Source organism: Bufo bufo, chromosome 7, assembly GCF_905171765.1.
Source record: "Bufo bufo chromosome 7, aBufBuf1.1, whole genome shotgun sequence".
Lineage (NCBI taxonomy): Eukaryota > Metazoa > Chordata > Amphibia > Anura > Bufonidae > Bufo > Bufo bufo.
This window is the reverse complement of record NC_053395.1, coordinates 168,387,806-168,398,514: the sequence shown is the minus strand read 5'-3', so window position 1 is coordinate 168,398,514 and position 10,709 is coordinate 168,387,806.

The window sequence follows — 10,709 nt, the reverse complement described above, 5'->3', positions numbered from 1 at the left end:
ATATCTGAGCTGGAGCAGTTAAAAGGACTTAGTGCTACCTTTGAGAACATCCGGATGGGACGGAGACCAGATGCAAGTCCAGAACCTGAAGAGGCCGAGTCTGCGTCATCGGTGACTGTACCTGCGCCGGCGGCGCCAACAGAGAACAGCGACTCCGACACAGAGAGCATCGGTGAGCAGATCGTCCGGCTGGAGGAGAAGTTGCGGGAGTTGCGTAAGACCTACACCGCCAGGATCCAGACACCGCCGAGGAAGGATGAGGTAAGGGTGCCTGTCACCACCCGCCGACCGCCTTCTGTTGCCACCGCTCCGTCAGTGCCCCAGACCGGACCCGCGATTGCCGTAAATTGCTGCACCCCGAGCACCGGACCGCTTGCTGCGGCGGTGCCAAGCACGTCACACCCTGCAGTGATCATGCCAGGGCCGGCACGGTCCATCAGAGGGTTCACCCCTAGGCCTATGGGGCCAATACCTATTAGGGGCCCCTTTACCCTACAGCTGCCCCCTGACACTGTTATGTGGGCACATCCTCCTGTAGAAGAATACTACAGACGGTACTTGCCAGCGGAGCCAAGTGGATATGATGTGCCACTGTAATCAGCCTGCTAGGCCTTTGATTTATTTCCCAAGAAGTTAATGTTAACCCTTCCAGGACAGGAGTCCTATGTTGCTGGTCCTTTGTCGCGGCTGCCAGTTTGTCCACGGCTCAGTGGTAGGTGTTGACCACTGAAATTACAAAGTCAGCAAGGCCAGGCTTGTTTTCCAGGATCTCCTGCCTGCTTTTGCTACCCACGCCAAGTTGTGCCTGTTCCTTTGTTGCACCTTTTACCCTTCACCCCCTTTTCAGGTTGATCAGGGGTTTTACAGCACTTTTCCTGCTGTCATTTTATTGTGCAACCTGTTACTAAGGAACCGTGCCCGGAGACAGACTCAAAAGGACCTGAGCCTCCGAGATTCTTACGCTTTTAAAAGTATTGTGCCCAGAGATGGACTCCACCGCATGAGAGCCTCTGTGATTTAATGAGAAATAACCTGGGTATGGACTCATGTTTGTTATTTGAGCCTCCAAGAACTTTTATACTGTTTTCTACTGTTTTATCATGGACTTATTCATTGTCATGGACTATCCTGGTTCTAATGTTACGCTGTGCCAGGTCAGCGCCCCCGTTCCATTCACTATCCTGAGAGAAGAGAACGACGCCCCTTGTCACTACCCTGCACCTTTGCCAATTGGACCTGATGTAAATGTAAATGCAGATGAATTACATGTATGAAAAAAAGCTGAATAATAAATTAGCTATCACTCAAGTCGATATTAAGGAGCGGAAGAGGGATAAGTTCTTGCGTGACAAGACGGATTATGAAACAGACAGAGTGTTCGATTGGAACAAAAACCGCGGCCGCCCAAGACGCAACATACGCCGCACCCGCAGCGATTTCTGGACCTCGGACTCTGACTCTAGCCAGTCCGAGACAGGAGTCTCTGGACCAGCCGGGCGCACCACAGATTTACCCCCTTTAGGAGGAGAACCCGGAGGGGACGAGGCCGCCGCAAGAGGCAAAAACATTCAAACTCGCAGATCCACGAGGAGGCGACGCCAAGTCACCTGGAGACAATGACTGTCTCTGATCCTTTGTCTTCTACACCTGCTTCCAGCAATACGGTGATTAACCTCACGCCCCACAGCCTGTCCCCCGGCTGTGTCTCACTCCTCTGCCGGGGACTGGGATACAGCCTGGTTGAACAGTTTGACCCTGTGGGGTTTGAGGTTGACCTGTATAAAGCCGTACGCAAGCTTTTCCTGAGGAAACTGTTTGCTGAGAAGTGCCTACCACGTCCACCGCCTTTACCTGGCGAGGTTCCGGCGTACTTGACGCCAGCTGAGTTCCACCTGCACCCCAGATTTGATGCAGACGAATTGTCATGCATCTATTTTCTGGCAGATATTGAGACCGAGAATGAGGATAACATCCCTCCACAGCCTCATAAATCTTTTTCGGGAGGTATCGGATCCACGTTTTTGCCCCCCATGCCGACGGGCTCTTCTATTGACCTTTTTTACAAGCAGGTTCTTAGGGATGTACGTGCACTGGTATATCCAGTGGCACCCCCTAACATAACACATGAGGAGAAGACGGCTTTACATTGGCTATGTGGCCTCGATGATGTGGTCATAAAGCCCGCCGACAAGGGGGGCAACGTGGTCCTGATGCCGAGGGCCTATTACCTCGAGGAAGCCTCTAGACAGCTAGACGATGCCACCGTGTATTTAAAGCTTAGTGAGAACCCTGTGCCATCCATCCTTGACAGGGTTCACTCACTTCTTTCTAGATACGTTGACCAAAATTTCTTGCCCAAAAGCATTATGGAGAAGCTAGTCCCTAAGTTCCCTAAGTACCCCACGTGGTACTTCGTGCCAAAGGTACACAAGTCCCTACTTCACCCACCGGGGAGACCCATTATTGCAGGTATTGGGTCCCCGACGGAGTCCATTTCGAAGTATGTGGACTGGCTCCTCAGGCCTCTTCTAGTGGGGACTCCCACGTACCTCAAGGACACCGGGGACTTCCTCCGTGCCGTCAATGACCTTGAGTGGCGGGAGGAATTCCACCTTGTGTCCTTGGACGTGGAGAGTCTCTACACCCGCATTCCCCATGATGCAGGCCTTCAAGCGGTGGCGACAGTCCTCTCCCGGACAGATAAAGGCTCCACGTTTTCTCAGTTTATACAAGAGTCTCTCCATCTGGTTCTCAGTAACAATGTCTTTCAGTTCAACCGCCAATGGTACCGCCAGATACAGGGTACGGCGATGGGTACACCTGTCTCATGTACCTTTGCCAACCTGTATCTGGCGGTATTTGAGGAGACGTACATTTTCTCCTTGGGTAACCCCTTCCTTGTCTACATCCACAGGTTCCTCAGATACGTGGATGATGTGTTTCTGGTCTGGTCGGGCAGCGAAGAGCAGTGTGGACTTTTTGTGCAGTACCTTAATGACATCAACAATATGAACATGAAGTTCACTTTCAACTTCGGAGGCAGATGTCTGGATTTCCTTGACGTACATGTCTCCGTGGTTGAAGGTCACCTGCACACTACAGGTTTCCGGAAACCCACTGCCACCAATTCGCTGCTCCACCAGACCAGTTTCCATCCCCCCGCTGTTAAGAATGCGGTACCATACGGGCAATTCGTCCGGTTGCGCAGAATTAATAGTACCGATGCGGACTTCTTTAGACAGGCTCACCAACTTGTGGGTAGACTTGTGGAAAGGGGTTACCCAAGGAGAACTGTACTGGATGCAATGCATCGAGCAGCTATCCGCCCTCGATCTAGCCTCCTCAGGGACAATAATGGCGAGGACAAGGACGAGAGATTCGCCTTTGTCTTCAAGTATAGCCCTGTAGCTGACACCATCAGACGGGCAATATACAGCAACTGGGACCTTTTGAAGCATGACGCTTCATTGGGCACAGTAGCCTCCAGCAAACCAATTATTTATTTTAGGAAGTGCCACACTCTAAGGGACAAATTGGTCCAAAGCGTTCTTCGGCAACCAAAAAGGTCTAATTGGTTGAACAGTAGAATTCCTATAGGCAATTACAAGTGTGGTACCTGCTCTTTTTGTCACTTAAATGCCCAGGCCAAAGTTTTGTCCTTAGGGGGTGTAACACACAAAGTACGACAGTTCATTAACTGTCGCACTCCCTTTGTAGTGTATGTCATCTTCTGTACCTGTAACATGTTTTACATCGGGAAGACCATTAGGCCGATGCTTGAACGGGTGCGGGAGCACATCAATTCGATCCGCACCGGGCGAGGTTCCCCCCGCCTAATTGAACATGTACATGAGGCCCACAACGGTGATCCATCTGGCCTCTCCTTTGCGGGCATTGAGGCTGTGGGGCCAATCCTCCGTGGAGGCGACCGCCACCGCCTCTTGCTGCAGCGGGAGGCCAGATGGATCATCAGGACCAATGCCATGGGTCCTCTCGGTCTTAATGACAAAAATGACATGGCGGTTTTCTTGTAAGGGCATGGCCGCGGAGTCTAGTCTGGTCCCGCCTTTGTTCCCCTTTTCACCACCTTATTCCTGTATAATTGTGTATACTACCAACTCGACCTCTTGATAACCCATGATATTATTCCCCTGATAGGCTCAGCGCCTACGTGTCCGTATAAATATTTCTTAATTTTCTGTCACTGTTAATACCTTCGGCCTGGTTTCTGAAATTTGTCGCCTAATTATAACCCGGGTATCTCATGTTCGTCTTGTCTTGTTTTACATGACATTGTTTGTATAATATGAACTATTCACTTGTGTCTCTGTCTGTACACCTTTTGAAGCACCTGCACACAGGGGAGGTCCGGGATCACCATGGATACGCCCGGTTTCCCTCCCCCTATATAAGGTTACTCGTGCTAACGCACGTCATATCCGGCCAGAAGAAGCGCTATTCCAGCGCGAAACGGCCGTCGCCGCCGACGCACACTGTGGCCATCCCGCCCCCCCTGCTTGCGCATGATGCTCGATCTCCAATAAACAGCTACCAGCATTTAGAAGTTTGGTGAGTGCCGCGTCTCTTTCTCAACTCTCATTGACTTACCGCTTAACCACGCTGAGCACCACCTCCTGCTGCGTACCTCACCACGGCTGCCTCCCCAGGTTCTGGCACGGACGCATTTAGACAAAAGGTGTTTGCTGTAGTGCCGCTGTATCTTCCTTTCCCTGCTCCTTTGCTTGATGAATTACATGTATGTCTGCCTGCATGTCTCTTTTTCTATTTCAGGTAGAGATTCCAGTTGGGAGATCCATGATGGAGTACGAGGTCGTACTCAGCTTAAAGCAGTGGGGTATGTAGTATACGGGAGTTGTAATACCCGTTACTACCAAAGGTCACTTGGTGTGCTGTCGTCCCTCCTTAATATTGGGGAGTTGTTGTATGCCAGTTTTATAAAATGTAATGTAATGTGTGTATTTCCCTGTCACTGAAACTTGCACTTACAGGCCTGCTAGGGGTGTCATTCCTACTTCTAGTCCATAGAGGGAGCTAGGGAGCCCTAGTTTATATAAAGCCCAGTCAGGGAAGTGCAGGGCAGACGGAGTCTAGTGTCTGTAATCTACAGTTGGAGATTAGACAATGTCTGAGACAAGTCCAGGCCTGAAGCCTGCCGTTCAGGAGAAGATTCCCTCCTGAATACCCATATGCAGAAGCAGGAACATCTTAGCCTAAGAGCCTGAGGAACCATTCAGAAGCTAGGAGAGACTGAGGCAAAGATCAGAGGAGCCAGAGGTACTGAGAGAAACAGAGGAGGTACTTATTTAAGCCATAATCAAGGATATAAAGCCAGACTTAGGTTAATGGGCCTTGGTGAAGAATTGCTACATTCCAGGATCAGACAGAGTTAGAGTGCAAGCTCCTTTGCTGCAAGTCCTGTGTTCAACACTCTGTAATTACCCTGCTGTACTGAATTGCCTGCATCGACCGAATTGCAAAATCGACTGTATGCTGAGGAACTGCGTTTCCAATATTGTCTCTGCCTGCAAACTACTAAAGTTGAAGTTCTGTTTTAACACCACGTTTCCTCAAAATATTCCTGCATCCGCAAACGGCGTGCCACCGTTTACTTGGCACTGGCGTCACGAACTATTCCTACCTATACCTGCCCTTGCAGAGAGTCAGCTGTACCAGGTTAGTGTATATTGCACTACATCACCCAGAAACACCTATTGCACACAACTTGAGTACGCTGCATATCTATCTATCTCTGTCCGTATCTCTATCTATCTGTTATATACATGTATTTATGTAATACAAAATGTATAAAGGGTCTGGTATGATAAATATCCAATATAATAAAATTGGTTTCCCCATTTTATGATCAACCCTATTAAACCAGGCATACTGCCTAGTAGGATTGATCATGCTGATTAAAACGCTACCTTTATTACATTTCTTTGTTTCTCCGTTGTCTAGAAACCAAACTTCTCATAATTATGCAAATTAGATAGTTGGAGCAACGAGGGCCAGCCAGAGCTCCTGGAGCACCAGTTTTGTAACATCCCTCTATTTCCCTTTCCCTGGATTGACAAGGCTAGACATCTCATCTAACCCTGTCTTCTCGTGCCTGTGCCATGGACCTGTGTCTCGGGGCCTTTGCAATGGATCTTCTGCTGCTTCCAAAATGGCACAGATTGTGACTGCGAAAGCACTGAGACATAGAACTGCGGCACAAGCACGAAAAGACAGGGTTAGTTGAGATGTTTAGCTCTGACGATCCAGGAAGAGGGGGCAGTGGCCATAAGAGTCACTATTGTGTTTATGGCCCAGGGGGGCTGCTAAAAAGCATATCCTTACATGCAGTTAACAGCTCAGGCAAGATGATTATGTTCAGAATTTTTTTTTTTTTTAAATCTACTATCAGAAAATAAAAACAGATTAGAAAAAAGACTTCTGTCACTATCGGGCTTTAAGCGGCAGAAAACATTATAGGTGACACATTCCCTTTAAAGGATTCAGCAAACATACAAAGCTTCCCTCCTCTTGTCTGCTTGTTTTACTAGGTGTCCTCTGAATAGTCATCTTGTTTGTTAATAAATAACACCCCCAGCTGAAGACACCATCCATTACGTGATCTGTGATTGGAAAGAGCAATAATGGTGTCATAAACCTTAGGCTTCTCCAATGGAGACAGCTACAGACCCGATAGTCATATACAAAATAACTCATGACCATAGAATCTATAGGGGATTCTGGCTAATAATGTGGAGAGGCCATTCGCTGCCATCTCCCACTGAGGTCCAGCCAATAAAAACCCTTTGATTTCACGGTTTGGCGTCTGCTGGCATTTCACAATACCTTTCCAGTAACTTAAGAGCCAGCAGTCTGTCAGCCACTCTGTATGTATCATGTCACCAGTCAGACTGAAGGAGTCCGTCCCTGTGCCATTGTATATGTAGAAGGCGACACAAATTGCTTCGGGCTCTCACCTTTCTGTTTACATTATTTTATAGAAAAGGGACTCCATTTACCATAAGTCTTTTTTTTTTCACAAGGGATAATATTTAGCATGACTGCAAATACAGATGGATGAAAGAAATAGTGTCATGTGTCACAGAAGGATCCAGATTTATTTACAGAAGGAGCCTAGAAGAAGTCTTAGAAGTCTGACTAGACCCACATTCTGGATCTCCGCTCCTCTGTGGTGTAAGGATATCCACGATGAGGGAATATTTGTTGTCCGCTCCATTGACCATATCATCAAACACAAAAAAGGTCAGACTTTGCCAACAAAGTTTAAGGTCCGATGTAATTCTATAGGGCACTTCCAATGGAGTAGTGAAGTAGGATCAACAAAAAAAGAATACAATGAACAATAGCTGAGCAAAGAATGGAGAGCACTGAGAAATATTTAAAATATATAAATGAAAAATATAAAACTTATAGGTGAATTATCAGGAAAGTTCACTGCTAGTGTAATCTTTTCATACTAGTACATACAACCGGTGCTCCTCTTTCATCCTTAAAGGGGTTATCCAATTTCAAGAAACCCCCCCACATGTGCCAGGCCCCTCACCGGTAATATACTCATCCCGCTCCGGCGCCGATACTGGTCCCCGCATCGCTGCTGCTTCTCCCTGCACATGGATGAAAACATCCGGTGTCAGGGGGGAGCAGCCAATGGCAGGCGGGGACGGGGACGAGCCTCGCTAGCGTCACTCATGATGCTAGAGAGGCTCGTCCCCATCCCCGCCTGCTCCCCCCCCCCCCCCGACACCGGACGTTTTTATCCGTGTGCAGGGAGAAGCAGCAGTGGCGGTGCGGGGACCAGGAGCGGCGCCAGGTGCGGGGTAAGTATATTACCTCCAGTAAGGGGCCCGGCACATGTGGGGGAGTTTCTTGAAATTGGATAACCCCTTTAAACAGGCCCTTGAAAAAGCATGGCAAAACCTGGGGGAGGCTTGCCAGGACATCTGTTTTTATTACATGCGTGTTTTATATAATATCCTGTAAGTATAATAAATATCCTTGGGTGATCCTAGTGTTGCAGTACTTCACTATCTTGGATCTTTGTCTCTGAGAGGGATTAAAGGAGGAGGAAACCAGGAGACAGAGGGGCAACATGGCCAGCTTGTAGTGCTTGTCTGTGTGCTCATGTGGAGAGTAGGTACTTTGGCTTCCCAGCTACTTTGGATTTCTGGTTCTGGTTCTAAATATCTGAACTTGTTTGCAGTGAAGGTGGCCAACGTCTATAGATTCTGCAGTGCCAAAAAACTGTGGATTCTGGACAATAAGGTTTTTTATTCTTTGATTAAACAGGACCTGTCACTTCTCCTGACATGTCTGTTTTAGAAACTACTTGCTTCCCCGTGTAATAACAATTCTGGAGTGTAACGGATCTCCTGGCACCCCGACTGGGTACCTCTGTTGATGGATGCTCCTAGTGCTTCCTGAGGGCTCCAAGCACTCCACTTGAAACCGTAAGCACTGCTGACCCCACAGCCGCCGTCGTCTTCTACCCACCCTGGACCTACGACAAGGTTTCCAGGTTCAGAGAGCGATGCAGGAACAAGAACAGGAACAGCTCTTACAAGAGCTAGGGATTATACTCTGGAGAGTATAATGATTATAGCAATCCCCAGAGTGTAGTTCTCCAATCCCCCAAACATGAGCCCAGACTTCATGAAGGGTACAACAGGACACTTTAATGGGGCAACATGTCAGCCTTTTATGCAGGTCTTCCAGCAAGGGACACTCCCATGGGGGACCTTGTGGAAGACTGAGACAGTTTCTTACATAAACCAATCACATGGAGTTGCAGGCAGAAAACACACACATGTGATACAATTAATCAACACAATGGGATAACGTAATCACTCACAGGCAGAAACTACCCATTTTTCCCTTTGTAGAATAATGAGCCAGGGGGAGGGGGGGGGGGGCTCCATAGTTCTGGGTCCATAGTCCATAGGAAGGAAGCTAGCCCTCAGGCCTCTCCAGCAGCCCCAGTAACGGTTCAGTCCGTCACATTTCTCCCCTCCCAACAGTAGACTAACCAGGTACCAGACCCCCAACTGGTCTGGACCTGGGTTAGTCGGACAAGATGAATCCAGAACCTCTTCCAACTGGTCCGCTTGACTCTGCTGCAGAGAGAGTGATGCAACCGATATCATCTCCTGGGTAACCACACTGCCGCTGGGGAGAGAGAACGGCTACCTCTTCTCCCTGGAACGTCCTCTGCCACTGGGGAGATCGAACGATTGTCTCCTCTCCCTGGAACGCTGCTGGGTTCTGGGTAGGGGTAGTGACCATCTTCACTGCCAGTGATGCTTTCTTCTGAGATGAGGGACCGAAAGTCCCCTCTCTGTGATATGGGCTGCCACTGGGGAGAGAGACCGGTTGTCTCTTCTCCCTTTATAATACACTGCCTATGGTTTTTCATTCTTTGATTAAACAGGACCTGTCACTTCTCCTGACATGTCTGTTTTAGCAACTACTTGCTTACCCATGTAATAACAATTCTGGAGCATCCATTCTTATGACTCTATGATGTTTTATTTTTTCTTATTTCTGCTAAAATTATATGAATGAATTACTAGGAGTTTGCAATGAAGGTCTAGATGGGAGTTACCAGTTGGGGATGCATCTCTGCACAGACTGACACCATCCAAATGTGCCCAATTATTCTTCCTAGGAATACCGAGGGAAAACATGAGGAGGACATACAAACTCCATGCAGATGTTGTCTTTGGTTGGATTTGAAACTGGGACCCCAGTGCCGCAAAGCATCAGTGAGACACCCGGCTGAATAAGTTCTACTGAATTCATTTGGCTTGGAAATAACTTTTTCTGGTTAAGTAGATTCAAACTCCGCTGTTATAGAATTGGGAATATTTTACACATTAGGGAATATCCTACACATGAATTTCCTATTATAATATTTTGAATAAATGCTTCCTTTAGATCTGGCTCTCAGTTCCCAAAGCAAAAGTCCCATGACACTGTGTAAATTGCTCAGGGCCCCTTATAACGTCAGAATTCGAAGTGAACATCTAACCCTAAACTGTCCAATGTTTCCTTCAAAAGGTCAGTCTTCATGTCCTGCAGCTGCCTCTGTCTGGCTCTATGTCATGGTGTCATCCTGCTGAACGGAGGTCAAGAACTTTTCTTTGACTGTGTCACTGTGGTGAAAGAAGTGCAACCTAAATGCCCCCGTATTCTGCAGCTCTTGAACATAAAACACCATCATGTGCATTTTGTTCTCCGTGTCTATTGATTTTGTTTACTGTCTGCAAGGCTGCAATGTTATCTCAAGTAAGACACAAACTTTCTGTCATCATTCACTTAGAACAGTCTTTGAAGGCTCATTAGGGCAACATTTTTCCACCAGGATTTGCAGGTGCTTTTACTGTTGATAAATACAAGTAAACAATCAGTTGGAAAGTGTATTGAATTACTGACCATGGTCCCTGCCGTCATCTTAAAGGGGTTCACAAATATAGAAAAGGATGTGTAGAGAAAGCCCAATATACATAACCTCTCTACAAGGGCTTATTGACTATGGCATCCATGTTCAAGAGTTGCCTCTGATACCTGAGCACACCAAATAACAGTTTGGCCCACTGTGAAAATCTCCACATCCAGAGGTGAATTCTGTGGACGTGTACTCTACCTGTTCAGAAAGGTGCAGAAGAGTTTGCCTGCTG